At 44.0% G+C, this 19,859-nt stretch overlaps 1 pseudogene; it reads left to right on the top strand.

Annotated features, from left to right (window-relative positions):
- Nucleotides 1-19,859, top strand: part of LOC141271468 (uncharacterized) — a 339,948-nt pseudogene that overhangs the window by 23,639 nt on the left and 296,450 nt on the right.

The raw sequence follows: 19,859 nt of genomic DNA, 5'->3' as shown, positions 1-19,859 counted from the left end.
GTGATTGGCTTGGCCATTGAAGCAGGAAAACATTTTTCTTTGCTAACCAATTTTTTAATAAATTGGATGTGTGCTTAGGATCATTGTCTTGCTGGAATTCCCATCCACTGCCTACTTTGGTTTTACCATGTGGCAGCATTACATTCTCCAGTATACTTTTTTACATGATAGCATTCATATTTCCATCAATTCCATGCAGAGGGCCAATGATAGATGTAGAAAGCAGGCCCAAACAATGACATTGCCACCACTATGTTTCACTGTATGTGTTTCTCTGTTCTTGGGTCACTTCTCCCCTTTCTTCCACTAGGATCTCACTATCTCCTTTCATGGTCTCCTCTCAAGTTAGCCTAACAAATAAAGTAGCGCTAAGTATGCAAACATGAAGTATATGAAATTTGAATAGCAATACTGCTCAGGAAAATAGAAATAATTGAGAAATCTTAATGCATAAATTGACCAATTCATGTGTACCTGGTAGCAACGATAAGGCGTTTCTCGATACCAGAAACCTACCAATGTGTTTCCTTTCTTGGAGACTAACGTCTGCATGTTTATGGAATGGTAAGAACCTACTGTAATTACAACCACATGTCTCTTAGAGGCGGAGTGCTCAGTCAGAAGGCCTATGCATATAAACAAAAAAACTGACTGGCACATCTAAAACAGAAAACTGGTGTGTACAGGTGCTTACTAAGTGTACCCATCTCCATGTAAAACTAACAAATAAAGTAGCACTATGTAGCGCTAAGTATGCAAACATGAAATGCAGTTGTGCTCAAAAGTTTTCCTTTCTTGGCCTTGTTTCAGAGAATATGAATGATAACAAAAAATTTTTTTCTACACTCATGGTTATTGGTTGGGTGAAGCCATTTATTGTCAAACTACAGAGTTTTCTCTTTTTAAATCTTAATGACAACCAAAAACATCCAAATGACCCTGATCAAAAGTTCAAATACCCTGGTGATTTTGGCCTGATAACATGCACAGAATTTGACACAAATGGGTTTGAATGGCTATTAAAGGTAACATCCTCACCTGTGACCTGTTTGCTTATAATCAGTGTGTGTACATAAAAGCTGAGTGAGTTTCTGGGATCCAGACAGACTCTTGCATCTTTCATCCAGCTACTGACGTTTCTGGATTGCGAGTCATGGGGACAGCAAAAGAATTTTCAACAGATCTACGGGAAAAGGTAGTTCAACTGTATAACACAGGAAAGGGATACAAAAAAATATCCAAGGAATTGATAATGCCAGTCAGCAGCATTCAAACTATGATTAACAAATGGAAAATCAGACCAACAAATATTTCGGCGACAACTGTCAGGAAAATTGTTCGAGAAGTGAAGAAAAACCCACAATTAACATCAGCTGAAATTCAGGACTCTCTAAAAAATTAGCGGTGTGGCTGTTTCAAGATGCACAATAAGGAGGCACTTGAAGAAAAATGGGCTGCATGGTCGAGTCGCCAGAAGAAGGCCATTACTGTGCAAATGCTACAAAGTATCTCACCTACAGTACGCCAAACAGCACAGAGACAAGCCTCAAAACTTCTGGAACAAGGTAATTTGGAGTGATGAGACCAAAATGTAACTTTTTGGCCACAACCATAAACGTTACATTTGGAGAGAGGTCAACAAGGCCTATGATGAAAGGAATACCATTCCTACAGTAAATCACGGAGGTGGATCGCTGATGTTTTGGGGATGTGTGCGCTACAAAGGCACAGGAAACTTGGTAAAAGTTGAAGGAAAGATGAATGCAGCACGTTATCCGCAAATACTGGAAGCAAATTTGCACTCATCAGCCTGGAAGCTGCGCATGGGACGTACTTGGATGTTCCAACATGACAACGATCCAAAACACAAGGCCAAGTCGACCTGTCATTGACTACAGCAGAAGAAAGTGAAGGTTCTAGAGTGGCCATCTCAGCCTCCTGACCTCAATATCATTGAGCCACTCTGGGGAGATCTCAAGCACACAGTTCATGCTAGACTGCCCAAGAATTTACAGGAACTGGAGGCTTTTTGCCAAGAAGAATGGCCTGCTTTACCATCTGAGAAATTAAAGAACCTCATCCAAAACTACAAAAGACTTCAAGCTGTCATCGATGTTAGAGGGTTGCAATACACGGTATTAAGAACTGGGGTATGTGAACTTTTGATCAGGGTCATTTGGATGTTTTTGGTTGTCATTAAGATTTAAAAAGAGAAAACACAGTAGTTTGACAATAAATGGCTTCACCCAACCAATAACCATGAGTGGAGAAAAAGCTTTTTTGCTTTCATTCATATTCTCCAAGAAAGGAAAAATTATGCCAGAGTATGTAAACTTTTGAGCACAGCTGTATATGACATTTGAATAGCAATACTGCTCAGGTACACATGAATTGGCCAAATTATGCGCTAAGATTTCTCAATTATTTCTATTTTCCTGAGCAGTATTGCTATTCAAATTTCATATACTTCATGTTTGCATACTTAGCGCTCAGGGCTGTGGAGTCAGAGCCGTGGAGTCAGAGTCGGTGTCCATTTTGGTGGAGTCAGAGTCAGTATAAAATGGACCGACTCCGACTCCTAAAATATATAATAAATTGGGTACAGTAGTTCAATGCAGTTTGTGGGGAATATTTTTTTTCATAAGAATTTGGGAAAGTTATGAAATGTCCTATAAATGTCTGTCCTATTCCTGATCTAAGGGTCTAGACTTTTAGCTGAGATGAAGTGCTACAGTAAATTTATCACTTAAACATGAGCCATATATAAGGGAGTCGGAGTCGTGGAGTGGGTGTCATGGAATTTGAGGAGCCTGAGTCTCTACAGCCCTGTTAGAGCTAGAATGCTACTTTATTTGTTAGTTTTACATTAAGATGGCTACTCTTAGTAAGCACCTGTACACACCAGTTTTCTTTTTAGGATGTGCTGGTCAGATTTTTTTTCTTTCTCTCAAGTTAGGGACACCCATGTCATGTGGCATAGATCGGACCTTAGGTCTGCTTTCTATACACTCTGGGTCCTATGTGACATTCTGACAAGAAACTGTCTCTGTCCCTTAACCTTAGCCCCTCCCACTCTGGGTTAGTCCCAATCTTCACTCTAACTCTCCCTAACATCGGGCAACACACTATACCAACAGCATATCACAATTCACGTTACACAATCTAACATTACACTTGTTCTTCAAGGGGGATTGTGGGCAGTATGTCCATCTCCTAACAGTCGCACGGACCAACGTGTTGCACTGTGACCCTAAACACCAGTGAAACGGGTTCCTTAGAGTGTGTGTTGTTCAGTTCTGCAGATGTTTTCCTCTATGTCCGCATATACTCAGATGAGACAGACACCCCAGATATAATCTATAGACAAGGGACGATTCTGTTAGTTATGAAAATAAACTGAATTTTACTGATTAACTTGATGTAACAGATACAGTATATAGAAAGAATAGCATGTACATAACTTGTCAATCACATCATCTGTTTCCAACACAGGCACATACTGAATGGTTTCACGTGATGGGGCATAACTTATACAGTATCCAGCAGGAACATTCATTAGTTGTCTCCATCTTTCCTGATGGCTCTTTCCTTTCCTTCTTCCTGCTGCCTCCCAGTGTATGATCTGTGCCCTGACTTGGCTATCTAGACTTATTTCTATAAACTCCAAGTCTGTGTTATACATAGCCTTTCTCCTTACTTTCTTAGTTTGCACATAAACCCTTGGATACCTTTCTGGACCCCGTCTCACTGCCACTAGAGATGCTCTTTCCTCATCAGATCTCTGACCCGGTCCCAGGTCTTACCAGCTGTTCTCCATTTTCTCAGCCATGTGTCAGTATTAGGATCAGTTTAGAAGCTCAATATCCAGTTCCAGCTTTCTCCTTACTTCTCAGTATTTCGCTCCTCTCTCTTCAACTCTCAATCTACGAATGAGCTCTAACAGCAACCAGGGGTCTATTTATAGAGTAAACTTCTCCCTTTCTACTAGATTTTCCGCAAACCTAATATCATTCCTCAAGTGCCAACAAGGAGCAATAGATGGAGCCCCAACCTCACTCTACAGAGCCCCACATAGGAAATGTGCACTACAACTACAGTCTATTGTATGTACAGTGAACCATCTAGAAACATCTCCAAAGACTTCCCCCAGCTGCAGGGCTGACCCTCTGTAACTCTCCCCTGCCCAGCTGCAGGGCTGACCCTCTGTAACTCTCCCCTGCCCAGCTGCAGGGCTGACCCTCTGTTACTCTTCACCTGCCCAGCTGCAGGGCTGACTCTCTGTAACTCTCCCCTGCCCAGCTGCAGGGCTGACCTTCTATAACTCTCCCCTGCCCAGCTGCAGGGCTGACCCTCTGTAACTCTCCCCTGCCCAGCTGCAGGGCTGACCCTCTGTAACTCTCCCCTGCCCAGCTGCAGGGCTGACTCTCTGTAACTCTCCCCTGCCCAGCTGCAGGGCTGACCCTCTGTAACTCTCCCCTGCCCAGCTGCAGGGCTGACCCTCTGTAACTCTCCCCTGCCCAGCTGCAGGGCTGACCCTCTGTAACTCTCCCCTGTCTAGCTGCAGGGCTGACCCTCTGTAACTCTCCCGTGCCCAGCTTCAAGGCTGACCCTCTGTAACTCTCCCCTGTCCAGCTGCAGGGCTGACCATTTGTAACTCTCCCCTGCCCAGCTGCAGGGTTGACCCTCTGTACCTCTCCTCTGCCCAGCTGCAGGGCTGACCCTCTGTAACTCTCCCCTGCCCAGCTGCAGGGCTGACCCCATGTAACTCTCCCCTGCCCAGCTGCAGGGCTGACCCTCTGTAACTCTCCCCTGCCCAGCTGCAGGGCTGACCCTCTGTAACTCTCCCCTGCCCAGCTGCAGGGCTGACCCTCTGTAACTCTCTCCTGCCCAGCTGCAGGGCTGACCCTCTGTAACTTTCTCCTGCCCAGCTCCAGGGTTGACCCTCTGTAACTCTCCCCTGCCCAGCTGCCTACAGTTCATAATTTCTACATAAATGGGATACAATAAACCATAGCATTAACCATATAATTACGGCACTTTTCATAAATGTCCTGTAATAACAGTAGATCCCGCAGCATCACAAATATACCTTTATGTCACACAGCAATTTATTTCAGAGATACCGAGCATCTTCCATTCCTTTACACCCGGAACATGGCAGTCATTTTTATTGATTCCTCAGCTTTCATAGTCTTTCGATCTTAATCCTATAGGGTGACAAACCCAATACCTGCCAGCCAAATGCGGTCTGCCCCTATATCCTGACACAGAAGGCTCAGATTTTGATAAAGATAGAATTTTTCAGTGGAATAAAAATACCAAATGTTTCCGGAACAACAATAAAAAACCCTGTGAATTTCACTGATTATTGGACGACAGACTCAGATTCCAGTATTAATGATGAAATATGATCTCATAACCATATCATTAATCAGGAAATAGTAAGGAGCTCAGCCCATTTAGATGGTCAATCCATAGGGAACAAAAAAAACAAATGAAATACGAGAGTTGGCTTCAAGAGCAAACAGGTCTCACCTGCAGGGGAACAACCGATTACTGTTTTGAGTTATAGCATTAGTCCGAATTTTCAGGATTCTTATTCTAAAGTTTTAGATACCTTACTAGAAACCTAATGGATAGCATCATCTGATAACAAAATTACTCCATTTACAGGTGAGGTCCTCTCTTCATTAAATCCTCCCTTGCCTGCTGGCTCTGCTTTGGACATTGTCAGGGACAACAAAGGGGAGGTCACACAATATCCCACCGCTGCCGTCACTCTGTCAGGGTTGTCAGGGATTCATGCGCACGCGATCCCGATTACTCACTATGTAGGTATCGGCAAGTGAGCCGAAAGTATATGGCGTACACACCTCCGGATTCCAACACATGGAATATGCGTATACGCCCCCGCACAGTTACTGCCAGCTTCACGGTAGCCCAATTAATATTATTCACTGCCACCATCAACCAAATTTGAACTATAATACAGGCCTGGTCGGACGCCTGCTTTCTGGTAGCGTATATGGCTTTGGGGGAGGGACGATTACAGGACAAAAGAAACAGGACTATTAAATTTTATATTTAATCCAAAAGGGAGGCAGTGTTTATGAAAAATATACAAAAGGTTTTACAGAAGGAAACATTACCATACAGAAGATACAGTTTACACTAAAGTAAAAGGGAATAAATAGAAGAAACTTACTAGTAAAGTTCGCAGAGACTACTCAGTATAGCTGGAGGGGAGGCACTCCAATTGATTTGACTGTTATTGAACGTGACCCCTTCTATATAAAATATATGCTCCCGGCAATGAATGCTGATCTCTCTCCAGTCGGGTCTTTTATGCCGAAGGGGGAACCTGCCCACATACTCCCCTGCGATGACCTTGATTATGGTTTTATTAAAATATCTGGCTTCTGCGATAACTTCTTGCTGCTTGATCGCAGAAGCCCGAAAGTGATACCATATTTTCCATTATGAATTTACCTTTCTTTAGAGACCACACATGACATAGCTGCGGTCTGTTATTTTGTACTTTTACATTACCGCTCACCGGAGGGGCATACTGCTACAGAAAATTATGCATATTGTTCCTTGGCCGACCCTGCCACAAAAAATATGGGCCCCATAATTATCGGTGGATAGAACTTTAAATATTCCATATTTTGTGTCCGTGCCGGCCAAACTGGAGATTGTAGCTGGGAATTGTCCTCGCTATTGTGAGTGTGTTTGAAGCTTAAATGAGCTGCATCCTCCTCACCCAGGTGTAAATTTATCGCAGCCCTGTGCCACTTCAGTTTGCCACCTCTCCTGTGTGCTGCGATTTGCATCGGGCTTCGTTAACTGACAGATGATGGAAAGGGAAGGGTGAGAGGGGCTTCAAGGGGAGAGAAAATATTTTCTTAATATTTCCTATGACAGACATGTTTTACAAACAGGTTCTCAGAGATACTTAAAGGGGTTATCTGGGCTTTTTTAATAATCCTCCTATTGCTCATGGCAACGTACAACAGGCGATCAAATGATTGCAGCTTCAAGTCCCTTAAGGGGACTATTAAATACAGTATAAAAAATAAATAAATATGAAAAAATAAAAAAAAACACAAGTTCAAATCCACCATTGCCCCATTGAAAATAAAACTATATATAAAAAAAAAAAAAAAGAAATACACATTTGATATTGCTGTGTTAAGAAATGTCGATCTATAAAAACATAAAATAAATTAATCTGATTGGTAAATGGTGTAACAAGAGAAAAAATCAAAACACCAAAATTAAGTTTTTTTTGTCTGCCACAGCATACCAATAAAATGCAATTAGAGGTGATCAAAACATGGTATCTATACCAAAATAGTATCAATAAAAATATCATATTAGGGCGCAATAAATAAGCCCTCACAAAGTTACAGATCCGGAAAAATGAAAACGTTACTGGTCTCAGAAAATGGCTATAAAAGCAAAAAGTTTTTTTTTTTTTCCTTATTTTTAATTGGGTAACTTTTTCTTTTTTTCTTTTTTACTTTTCACTGTATATATTAATCTTCCTAGAACAGAGATGGGGAACCTCAGGCCCTTGACGACTTTTATCCGGCCCCCGAGCAGATTCCTGGGGATCACAGTACTTGGGCCGACAGCTGCATTTTGACTGCCGCAGGCCCTTTAATTTCTTCTTGCTCTGTGAGCACGTACACACAGTGTTCACTACTGAATGCTGAGGCGCGTGCAATGAAAGATTACGTCCTGACACCAGTGCCAGCGTCAGGACGTACTTTGTGGGCGGAGTTAGCACGTGATTTAGGTATACATATCCAAATGGCCCTCGGCAGAAAAACTGTTCCCCGCCCCTGCATTAGAGGATTTGAAAATGTAATCGTCCAATTGATTGTGTTATATACTGCAGTACTTCAGTATTGGTCTATATAGTAAAAATCAGTCTCCTATGAAGCCGGTCACAGGCTGGGTTCCAATGGCGCTCCAGGATGGGGGGCATGGACGTCTTCAACCCACTCCCGGCTATCATATCAACCCATTGGCACTTCATAATTGTGTTGTATGGGCGCAGATGTACACAAAGAATGACCTGTTCCCATGTTGGGACCCCATAAAGGGGTTGTCCGGTCTAGAGCTTTAAGTCTGCAGTCACTCTGTGACTTCGGTGCTGGCACCGGGAGCGGTGATCATGTGACTGCGGGTATGTGATTTTCATACTCCCGACCACAAGCCGACTAGATGGGCGCAGCCTCACTCCATGCAAGTGTACTGAGTGAGGCTGCGCCTGCGCCCATCTAGTCGGAATGTGGCCGGGAAGTTGCAAATCACATACTAGCAGTCACATGATCACCGCTCCCGGCATCGGAGAATCCTCGCAATGCGCTCACTGTGAGGCTTCACAAGTCTGCAGTCACTCTATGCAGCTTTAGAGCTGACAACCCCTTTAATATACTCACTGATCTCCGTCTTCTCTGGTTTTCAGCGCCATGTAGCTGCTTTACTAGTGTAAGTCTATGAGACTCAGAACAGGACACCGTAGACTTACATTGACTTCTGGTTCACACACAAATCCCTGTGTCATCTAGCAGGTCTGAATTCAGGTCACATGGGCTCAAGGAAACTGGAGCAGTGATGGGAACCTGGAAAGACGGCGATCAGTAAGTGTTCACGTACATCCCATAACGTACATAATTATGGGAAACAAATTGATGAGACTTCTCAGCCCGGCTGCTATCAAGAAGCCCAAATACTTCACATTGTTACTACATGTAACAAGCTGTGCCTGCTCCATTACACAGCCGCAGCCCTGTGCATCCTGTAGTACATGAAGTACAAGCATGGTTCCCATCCATGGGGTAATTACCAGACCTCTCATCTCATTAATGATGCCACATTAAATCTTCATTACAAACTACCAGACATTGAGCCTCATCACTGGACACAGAATGGACCCAATGCATTACAACTGGCACTGACAGCTGTAATGTAGGGGACAAGTAACAATTTTACTAGCACGATAGATGTGAGGTGTAGTGACCGGTGCTGCACTACAGATGATGTATAATGTTGGGATGAATGTTGCATAATGTTGGGATGAATGACAGAGGTTAGTGCTGGGGCAGATTACTGACAGCCAATGAGTGTGTAGTGGACTGGGGGGGGGGGGGGCGGTGTTGGACACTTTGGCCTGGGATGGTGCTAGCTCTGGCTGTGCGGTTAGAAAAGAAGCCCAGCAAGCTCCCCGGTCTGGGAGAGGAGAACGTAAATAAACTGGGTGCAGGGAATGAAGGGAATTTCAGGCTGAACAAAAGGTAGAAACCAAAAACAAAATTCATAGGGGTGTTATATATTACAATACAGCACAGATTAACTTAAAAAAAATAGGATTTCTGGGTCAGATAACCTCTTTAATCTTTACTGTACCCCTGGGGGAAGACAAACTGAGGACCAAGGAGGGACAGGGTCAATTGATTGAGCTCCAACAGAGACATGTTAAATAGTTACATAGGTTGAAAAAAGACCAAGGTCCATCAAGTTCAACCTTCCTCTACCAATTTTAAATTCTTTGTCACTAAATTAATTATAACCCACAATGCCATTTGTGCTAAGGAAAACCCAACCCTTGTATAAAAACTGTTATAGTGCCTGCCATTACTACCTCTTGTTGTTGTTATTATTATTATTATTTATTATTATAGCGCCATTTATTCCATGGCACTTTACATGTGAAAAAGGGGTATACATACAAGAAAAATTACAATAATCTTGAACACAATGTGACAGCGACTGGTACAGGAGGAGCGAGGACCCTGCCCGCGAGGGCTCACAATCTACAAGGGATGGGTGAGGATACAGTAGCTGAGGGTAGAGCTGGTCGTGCAGCGGTGGTTACTGCAGGTTGTAGGCTTGTCGGAAGAGGTGGGTCTTCAGGCTCTTTTTGAAGGTTTCCACGGTCGACGAGAGTCTGATGTGTTGGGGTAGAGAGTTCCAGAGAAGAGGTTAAGCATGGGAGAAATATTGTATGCGATTGTGGGAGGAGGAGATTAGAGGGGAGTAGAGAAGAAGATCTTGTGAGGATCGGAGGTTGCGTGCGGGTATGTAGCGGGAGACTAGGTCAGAGATATATGGAGGAGACAGGTTGTGAATGGCTTTGTATGTCATGGTTAGGGTTTTGAACTGGAGTCTCTGGGCAATGGGGAGCCAGTGAAGAGATTGACAGAGAGGAGAGGCCGGGGAATAGCGGGGGGACAGGTGGATTAGTCGGTCAGCAGAGTTTAGGATCGATTGGAGGGGTGCAAGAGTGTTGGAAGGGAGGCCACAGAGCAGGAGGTTGCAGTAGTCAAGGCGGGAGATGATGAGGGCGTGCACTAGTGTTTTTGCAGATTCATGGTTGAGGAATGTGCGGATCCAGGAGATATTTTTGAGTTGGAGTCGGCAGGAAGTGGAAAGGGCTTGGATGTGTGGTTTGAAGGAGAGTTCAGAGTCCAGGGTTACCCCAAGGCAGCGAGCTTGATGGACTGGGGAGAGTGGACAGCCATTGACTATGATGGATAGGTCAGTTGGGGGGGTTGAATGAGACGGCGGAAAGATGATGAATTCTGTTTTGTCCATGTTAAGTTTTAGAAATCTAGCAGAGAAGAAGGATGAAATAGCAGACAGATATTGTGGGATTTTGGTTAGTAAGGATGTGATATCAGGTCCAGAGAGGTAGATCTGTGTGTCATCAGCATAGAGGTGATAATGAAAGCCATGGGACTCTATGAGCTGTCCCAGGCCTAAGGTGTAGATGGAGAAGAGCAGGGGTCCTAGAACTGAACCTTGGGGGACACCGACAGATAGGGGGTGAGATGAGGAGGTGGTCTGTGAGTGAGAGACACTGAATGTCCTGTCTGTTAGATTTGAGGAGATCCAGGATAGGGCCAAGTCTGTGATCATGAGAGAGTCTGTAGTAAGAGGGAATGGTCCACTGTGTCGAAAGCAGATGACAGGTCTAGGAGGAGGAGGACAGAATAGTGTCGCTTAGATTTGGCGGTTAGTACAGTCATGGCCAAAAGTTTTGAGAATGACACCAAAATTATATTTTCCCATGATCTGCTGGCCTCTGGTTTTTATTAGTGTTTGTCTGATGTTTATATCACATACAGAAATATAATTGCAATCATATGATGAGGACCAATAGGTTATATTGACAGTTAGAATGAGTTAATGCAGCAAGTCAATATTTGCAGTGTTGCCCCTTCTTCTTCAAGACCTCTGTAATTCTCCCTGGCATGCTCTTAATCAACTTTTGGACCAAATCCTGACTGATAGCAGTCCATTCTTGCATAATCAATGCTTGCATTTTGCCTGAATTTGTTGGTTTTTGTTTGTCCACCCATCTCTTGATGATTGACCACAAGTTCTCAATGGGATTAAGATCTGGGGAGTTTCCAGGCCATGGACCCAAAATCTCTATGTTTTGTTCCTTGAGCCATTTAGTTATCACCTTTGCTTTAGGGCAAGGTGCTCCATCATGCTGGAAAAGGCATTGTTGGGCGCCAAACTGCTCTTGGACGGTTGGGAGAAGTTGCTCTTGGAGGACATTCTGGTACCATTCTTTATTCATGGCTGTGTTTTTAGGCAAGACTGTGAGTGAGCCGATTCCCTTGGCTGAGAAGCAACCCCACACATGAATGGTTTCAGGATGCTTTACAGTTGGCATGAGACAAGACTGGTGGTAGCGCTCACCTCTTCTTCTCCGAATAAGCTGTTTTCCAGATGTCCCAAACAATCGAAAAGGGGATTCATCAGAGAAAATGACTTTGCCCCAGTCCTCAGCAGTCCACTCCCTGTACCTTTTGCAGAATATCAGTCGGTCCCTGATGTTTTTTCTGGAGAGAAGTGGCTTCTTTGCTGCCCTCCTTGAAACCAGCCCTTGCTCAAAGAGTCTCCGCCTCACAGTGCGTGCAGAAGCACTCACACCAGCCTGCTGCCATTCCTGAGCAAGCTCGGCACTGCTGGTAGTCCCATCCCGCAGCTGAAATAGTTTTAAGATACGGTCCTGGCGCTTGCTGATCTTTCTTGGGCGCCCTGGAGCCTTTTTGACAACAATGGAAGCTCTCTCCTTGAAGTTCTTGATGATGCGATAGATTGTTGACTGAGGTGCAATCTTTGTAGCTGCGATACTCTTCCCTGTTAGGCCATTTTTGTGCAGTGCAATGATGGCTGCACGTGTTTCTTTAGAGATAACCATGGTTAACTGAAGAGAAACAATGATACCAAGAACCAGCCTCCTTTTAAAGTGTCCAGTGATGTCATTCTTACTTAATCATGACTGATTGATCGCCAGCCCTGTCCTCATCAACACACACACCTGTGTTAATGGATCAATCACTAAAACGATGTTAGCTGCTCCTTTTAAGGCAGGACTGCAATGATGTTGAAATGTGTTTTGGGGGTTAAAGTTCATTTTCTGGGCAAATATTGACTTTGCAAGTACAGTAATTGCTGTTAAGCTGATCACTCTTTGACATTCAGGAGTATATGCAAATTGCCATTACAAAAAATGAAGCAGTAAACTTTGGAAAAATTACTATTTGTCTCATTCTCAATACTTTTGGCCATGACTGTAGGTCATTGGTAACTTTGGTCAGTGCAGTTTCAGTAGAATGGTGCGGTCGGAAATCAGATTGTAGGCGGTCGAAGAGGGAGCAGGAGGAGAGGTGGGAGGACAGCTCAGAATGAACATGTTGTTCCAGTAGTTTGGAGGCATAGGGGAGAAGTGATATGGGGCGATAGCTAGTCAGAGATGATGGGTCAAGGGAGGGCTTTTTGAGGATGGGTGTGATTGAGGCATGTTTGAAGCATGAGGGGAAGACACCAGTTGTTAGTGACAGGTTGAAGAGGTGGGCTAGGGCTGGGATGAAGATAGTGGTAAGGTTTGGGATGAGGTGGGATGGGATTGGGTCAAGTTTGCAGGTGGTGAGGTGTGATTTGGAGAGTAAAGAGGAAAGTTGATCTTCAGAAATGGTGGAGAAGGTGGTTTTGGAGGAAGAGGGTTGAGTAGGTGTGAGGAGGGGCTGTGGGGACTTTAGGCAAAAGCTTTGTCTGATGGTTGGGCATTCCACAGTGTGATTGCTCTAACTGTAGAGTAAGTAAGAACCCTTTCTTATTTAGCTGCAAGAATCACCTTTTTTTCCACCCGTAGTGAGTTCCCCCTGTCCCATGCATACTGTATGGCTGAAGCCAATCAACAATTAAGTGATAAAAATACCTATATATTTTTAAGTTCAGATCCCACACACTCCTATGGAGAACGATTGTCAGTTGAGAGAGGTATTATCACACAATTTTGAAAACAATTAATGGTAGAATATCCTAAAATCATACTAGTATTTTATTACCAAAATGCATAAATGTATAGACAATCCACCTGTACATCCTGTAATAGCGGGACAGGGTTCATTTACTTCTATCTTGATACTTGTACTGGATGTTACGCTCATTGGTTGAGAAAACTCCCTTGTATATACAGTATGCAGATTTTTTTTTTTACAAATTCTGGCCCAGCTTAATTAGCAAGAAGGATTCTATATGGCAACGATCTATATGGCAACGATCAACATCAAGAGCCTGTACACCCACATCCCACAGGGTGCCAGTATACAGACAGTTATACATCAGTTGGAGAATAATAGCTAGAGTTAACTATTGATGTTTATATGTAAATCTTTATGCTCTTGTTTTGGAACATAATTCCTTTCAATTTGCACACCACTGGTACCGCCATGGGTACGCCAGTGGTCCCGACATTTGAAAATATATTTTTGTGCCATTTTGAAACTTGATCATATGACCTAGGAAATAAATAAGCACAAAATAATGCACCAATGGTGAGTGCGACTAATTTTTCTTCTAATTTTGTAATTTTTGAAGATTGTATTGATGCACAGTTGAGCACCACCACGTCTGGCATTTTCTTTTTACTATCATTGTATACTCCAGTGTATTATACTTGCAGCATTGCTGGCCTGCAGATCTTTGAATTGGATGTAAAGCTGATAATAGACACTAGATGTTGTCTGGATCGTCTCACAATTTTCTGGTTACGGAGACTGTTGGTTAGAATTAGGAGCCGCCAGTTTGGATTTATACCGAAAACCTGCAACTATGTAATAACTACTGTCATCTTGTCATTTTTGGTCATCTTGTTAAATTATCTTTTCTGTTCTTCTAAATCATTCCACGCGACGTCTCCATCTGTCTTTGATTTTTATAATTTTTGTTTCAGGGTAAAGATCTGTCTCATGTTGATACTACAGAGACATATGTGAAGGGTGATGAGCAGTGGAAAGAGGAGATTCTTACAGATAACTACACAGGTGAGTAGTGACTGAGGTTGGGTTTGGAGCAGTGTTCTCACAAGATTCCTCGTCTCTCACTCAACAATCAGTAATCCTGAATTATTGGCAATTAAGTGGGCCTTTGAGGAATAGCGCCACTATCTACGAAGGTGCCAAACATAAGAGTCACTTAACCCTAAGCAAGCTAGATGGGCTCTGTTCTTTTCAAGATTTGATTTTGTTGTGACGTTTAGACCTGAGACTAAGAATATAAAAGCTGAGGCGCTTTCCTGACGTTTCTGTCCATCTCATCCAGCTGCCTAAGTACCAATTCCTTTTCTTGCCATAGTTATATCTTCTGTGTCCCTATATATATCTTGTAGAGGATAGCTACAGATCCCAAGAGTTAGCCCCCGATAATGTTCCCACCCATAAATTGTTTGTTGTTCCTCCTCAGTTCCATCTGTGAGTCCTACAGGGATCCCATAAATCAATTCTCATAGGTCACCATGGGAATAATAATACTCTTCAACTTGTGGCCATGTATTTTTGGTAGCAAACTATAGATTAAGATTGTAAAAAATATGTGCTCGCTTGTGAAATTTGTGGCCGAGCCAAAACGTCTCATACCCGTCACGCCAGACTCCTCCAGCCCTTGCCCACTCCAAAAAGTCCTTACAACCACCTCTCCATAGGCTTCATTACTGACTTCATTCACTCTTAAGGGAATACTGTTATTTAGGTGGTTGTGGACTGATATATCAGTGTCATTTTGTTCCTTTGCCTGGGTTGCCTAACTCTCAAACCTTAAAGAGGTTGTCCACTAAAAGAGAACACCTTCTCAATCACAATGTTTGGCGCCGATAACATAAAAACACTGATACTTAGCTCCCGTGCTGGCGCCGTTCCAGTAATGTTGGCACTCGTGTTCCCGGGGCTGTCCTGCGGTTGTTATGACACATGAGCCCTGTGCCCAATCAGCACCGGCATCACTGTCCCTGCCTTCGGACAAACCGAACATCAAGAGGAAGTCAGAGAGCAGCCGCAGCCCTGACAACAACTCGAAACAAGCAACCCTGGCACGTGCTGCAAACACATTTTCTCCAGCAGTGCGTAAGGTGTGCCAAGTGTCAGTGGAGAAAATGTCTTTCAGCAGAAGATTTCATTCACGATAAATTCATGCTCAAAACTTTTAACTCTCCTCTCCATAATCCAATCCTACTGCACCACTCTCATCACATCACTATCCGTCAATCCAAAACAACTCTTCGAAACTTTCCATACCCTCTTGAGCTTTAGAGTACAGGGCCCTATCACCAACGTCAGTACTGTCGATTTACCACTTATTTCCAAGAAAAAAATCCACCATATCCGTCAAGACATTTTCGCACAAACCCCTGAGAGCTTGGATTTCCTCCCCTGCCGCACCTCAAGTTCACTTTCCATCTTTGATCTTGTCAGACAATAAGTATTTATTAGGCTCCTCACTTCTTTTTGCCCTAGAATCTGCACCAATGATCCTGTTCCCTCACATCTGCTTGAGTCGCTCTCCCAACTGTCACTTCTACCTAACTAAAATATATAACCTCTCTCTTTCTTAAGGGATGCTTTCCTTCCTCATTCAAACACTCCATCATAACCGGCCTCTAATCTCCACTTCATCTTTATACTCCTGGAATGCTTGGTACATTCTTGTCTAATCCACTGTCTCTCATATAACTTTTTTCTTGACCATTTACAAACCAGTTTCTTTTCTGTACACTATACTGAAACTGCCCTTACTAAAATCTCTTAACGATTTATTAACAACCAAATCCAATGGTTACTACTCCCTACTGATTCTCTTGGGTCTCTCTGCAGAATTTGACACTGTGGACCATCAACTTCTCCTCACCATGCTCTGCTTTATTGGCCTCACGGACACCTTTCTCTTTGTTCTCCTCCTACCTTTCTGACAACTCCTTTACTGTATAATTTGCCAGCTTTTTTTTCTCTAACCTTCCACTTACTGTCAAGGTTTAATCCTAAGCCATTTCCTCTTTTCTCCATAAACTGCCCCATTTGGATAAACTATCAGCTGATTTGGTTTCCAGTACTATCCGCATACTGATGGTACATAATTATACACCTTCTCCTGACATCACTCCCACCTTAGTACAAAATACCAGGGATTGTTTGTCTGCTGTCTCTAGCATCATGTCCTCCCTCTATCTGAAACTGAATCTCTCCAAAACTGACCTCCTCCCATTCCCTCCCTCTATAACCTACCTTTTACTTCATGTTGAAATTGGCTTGGGTGGTTCAACCATAACTTCCAAGCAGAATGCTCGCTGTTTTGGCGTCATATTTGACATAGAACTTTTATTCAGTCCCTATTTCCAATCACTCAATCGCTCATGTTATCTGTATCGTTAAAACATCTCCAAAATCCAACCTATTCTCACCTTTGAAACTGCAAAATCTTTTTCTGTCGCTCTTATTCATTTTCATTTAGACTACTGCAACTCTCTACTGATCTGTCTCCCTCTTACCAAACTTTCTGCTCTCCAATTCATCCTGAATGTATCAGCTGTGGTTATATTTCTGTCCAGCCGCTATACCAATGCCTCCTCCTTGTGCCAGTTATTGCATTGGTTACCTCTCCACTGCAGAGTACAATATAAACTTATCTCTTTACCTCACAAAGCTCTCCACAATTCTGCACGACCCTACATTTCCTCCCTCTGTGTATCACCATACCCGTGCTTTCCATTCGGAAAATGATCTAGGACTAACCTCCAAAATCTAAATCTCCCACTTCTGTCTCCAAAACTTCTCTCGTGCTGTGCCGGTTTTCTGGAATGTACTAACCCAGATCATTCGATAAATATCTAGCCCCCAAACTTTTAAGCATGCTTGAAAAACACATATCTTATAACCTCTTTCCACTAATCCAGTTCTTAACTGTTAACTCTTTCTAAAATTTCCTCAGAATCTGGTCCCTCTTATTCATCTGTCACCACATCCTCTATGCACCCAGTAACTGTTCAGATACTGACAGATGACTGCTCATATCACTTTATATTATAACCCCTATTTATTATAGTGATGACTGGACCATACATGACAAGAGCTTTTTATCTGTGTCCCCCCTACTTCCTTATAGATTGTAAGCTTGTGATCAGGACCCTCACGCCTCCTGTAACTGTTGAACTATGTGTTACTTTGTAATGTCTTTATTGTTTGTATGTTTCCCCTCTTAATTGTAAAGTGCTTCGAAATACATTGCCACAATATAACTAAAAATATTACATGTTTGCCTGTTCACCCTCCCGTCCTAATAAGGGGCAGTCTTGACTACGAGGTACAAAAGATCCCTGAGTACGAGGTACAAAAGATCCCTGACTCTCGGTTTGTGAGAATATTCTTTAATTTCTTGTTCATTGGAACTGGCACTGAGGGTCCAGAGGTTTTCGTAAGATGGGGGGATATTGTGACATCTTCTCAGTACCATTCCGGCATCTGACGTCCTACACTCAGGCTGATCTTACTCCTGTTCCCGGGCCGGACAGCTCTCTCCTCTGTCTCCTGCAGGCGCTCCATGATTCATTGTGCCCTGCCATTGTGATCACAATCGTATGGTCTGATGACTCCCACCGCCAGATGCCACACACTATTAGTCCACCGACACCATCATTGACTGTCATCAAAAGTCCCTCCCCTCTCCAGGTTTCCTCCTGCTGCTAGTTAGTAAGGCTAAATTTGGCAAATCGTATTAGTCGGTTGAGGCATATGAATAGCACGGTGCCCCACACAGTTACACAGCTGCCCTGAAACTGTATTGAAAATAGTATATGTTATAATATGTGTGGTGCTATTATATCACCACGCTTATTAGAATGTATATTTCTATATACCGTATTTCTCAGAACTATGAGACACACTTTCCCCCCCCAAAATTTGGGAGGAAAATAGGGGTGCGTCTTATAGTCCGAATGTAGCATACAGGCGGTGGAGCGATGTCACAGAAGGCAGGGTCGCCACAGCAGGAAGCCGGCGGTGACAGGAGTGTGGCGATACTGAGGGGCCTGGGCTGGGAGGAGGGGGTTTCCCGGCAGTGTGAGGCAGGAGCCATTGATCTGGTGGCAGCGGGCTTCAGGAGAATGAGCCGAGATCTAAATCTGCGCATGCGCCTCCTCTAGTGGCTGTTTTCCACACAGTTGCATAGCTCCACTGGAGGTGTACAGACATATAAATTATAATACATATGGTGATTAGTGTTGAGCGAGCACTAAAATGCTCGGGTGCTCGAAGCTCGGGCCGAACTCACCGTGATACTCGGGTGCTCGACCCGAGCAATGAGCCCAATGTTAGTCTATGGAAGACCCGAGCATTTTTGCAGTGGCACCCCCCGACAGTCTGTAGAAAGCCTAAAAAGTGCCCAAAACGATAGTGACAGTGCTCAAAAGACATGGGGACAGCATGGGCATCGCCCCAGGAAGCATTTCTGACCCCCAGGTCACTGCTGTCAAAAACGTGGTCAGAGGTATTAAGCCACTTTTACGGGCTCACAATAAAACGTTCAAAAATGAAACTGAAACGGTTTTCCTGTTAAATATGTTAAGGAACTACCTTTCCAGGGTAAAGACTTGTGTATAAGGTAAAATAAATAACCTAGAACAAAAATACTCCTTCACACTTTGGGCTATGTTCACAAGTAGCACTTTTTATGCGTTTTTGCACTTTTGTATTGCTTTCAACCATGACAAATGCATTCACCGGGAAATGTCATTTTAACATTTTACAACCTTATCTGGCCATGTGCTGTGTGACACATGCATACAGTGCTGAAGAGACATGGGAACAGCATGGGGAAGACCCCCGGAAGCATCTCTGACACCCAGGTCACTGCCTAAAAGTGTGCCCATCAGAAGTGATCCTTGCCGTATCAGAAGATGCAGACTTGCAACTATCCCCGTGCAAGTCCTTGTCCCAGGGCAGTGTTCAATTGTACCTCCCCCATTCCTTGCAATGCAAGCGCAAGTATGCAGCCTGCCACCCACCCACCCCCAGGCTGCAATACCATACTGCTAGCTTGCTTGCACTTGAAATTGGGCCTTTTAGGCATGTGGAGGTAGACGCCGGCCAACATATCATGGCTGCGTTGGCGGCCCCTATTTCTCCTGGGAACTTCCCCCCACACTCTTCTTAGCCTGGCCTGCTTTAGCGCATCATTGGACGAGCCCACCAGAGAACAAGACTCCTCCGGTGGGCCCTGGCTTCTCCATCAGGGGAGTTGAGAGTGCCAAGGTGAGGAGCATGATGATGATGATAGAAGCGTCTGCTTTGTTTTCTTGGAATGCAAGCGTAAGTGTGCAACCTGCCACCCACCCACCCCCAGGCTGCAATACCATACTGCTAGCTTGCTTGCACTTGAAATTGGGCCTTTTTGGCATGTGGAGGCAGACACCGGCCGCCATGTCATGGCTGCGTCGGCGGCCTGGTATCCATACTCAGTCCCCAGCCGCCCGGCAGCCGGGTGTCCACGCTCGGTCCCCAGCTGCC

This window comes from Phyllobates terribilis, unplaced genomic scaffold (assembly GCF_046119375.1).
Source record: "Phyllobates terribilis strain yellow unplaced genomic scaffold, ASM4611937v1 Scaffold_5__5_contigs__length_657084704, whole genome shotgun sequence".
Taxonomy (NCBI): domain Eukaryota; kingdom Metazoa; phylum Chordata; class Amphibia; order Anura; family Dendrobatidae; genus Phyllobates; species Phyllobates terribilis.
This window is presented reverse-complemented; position numbering and strand designations above follow the sequence as displayed.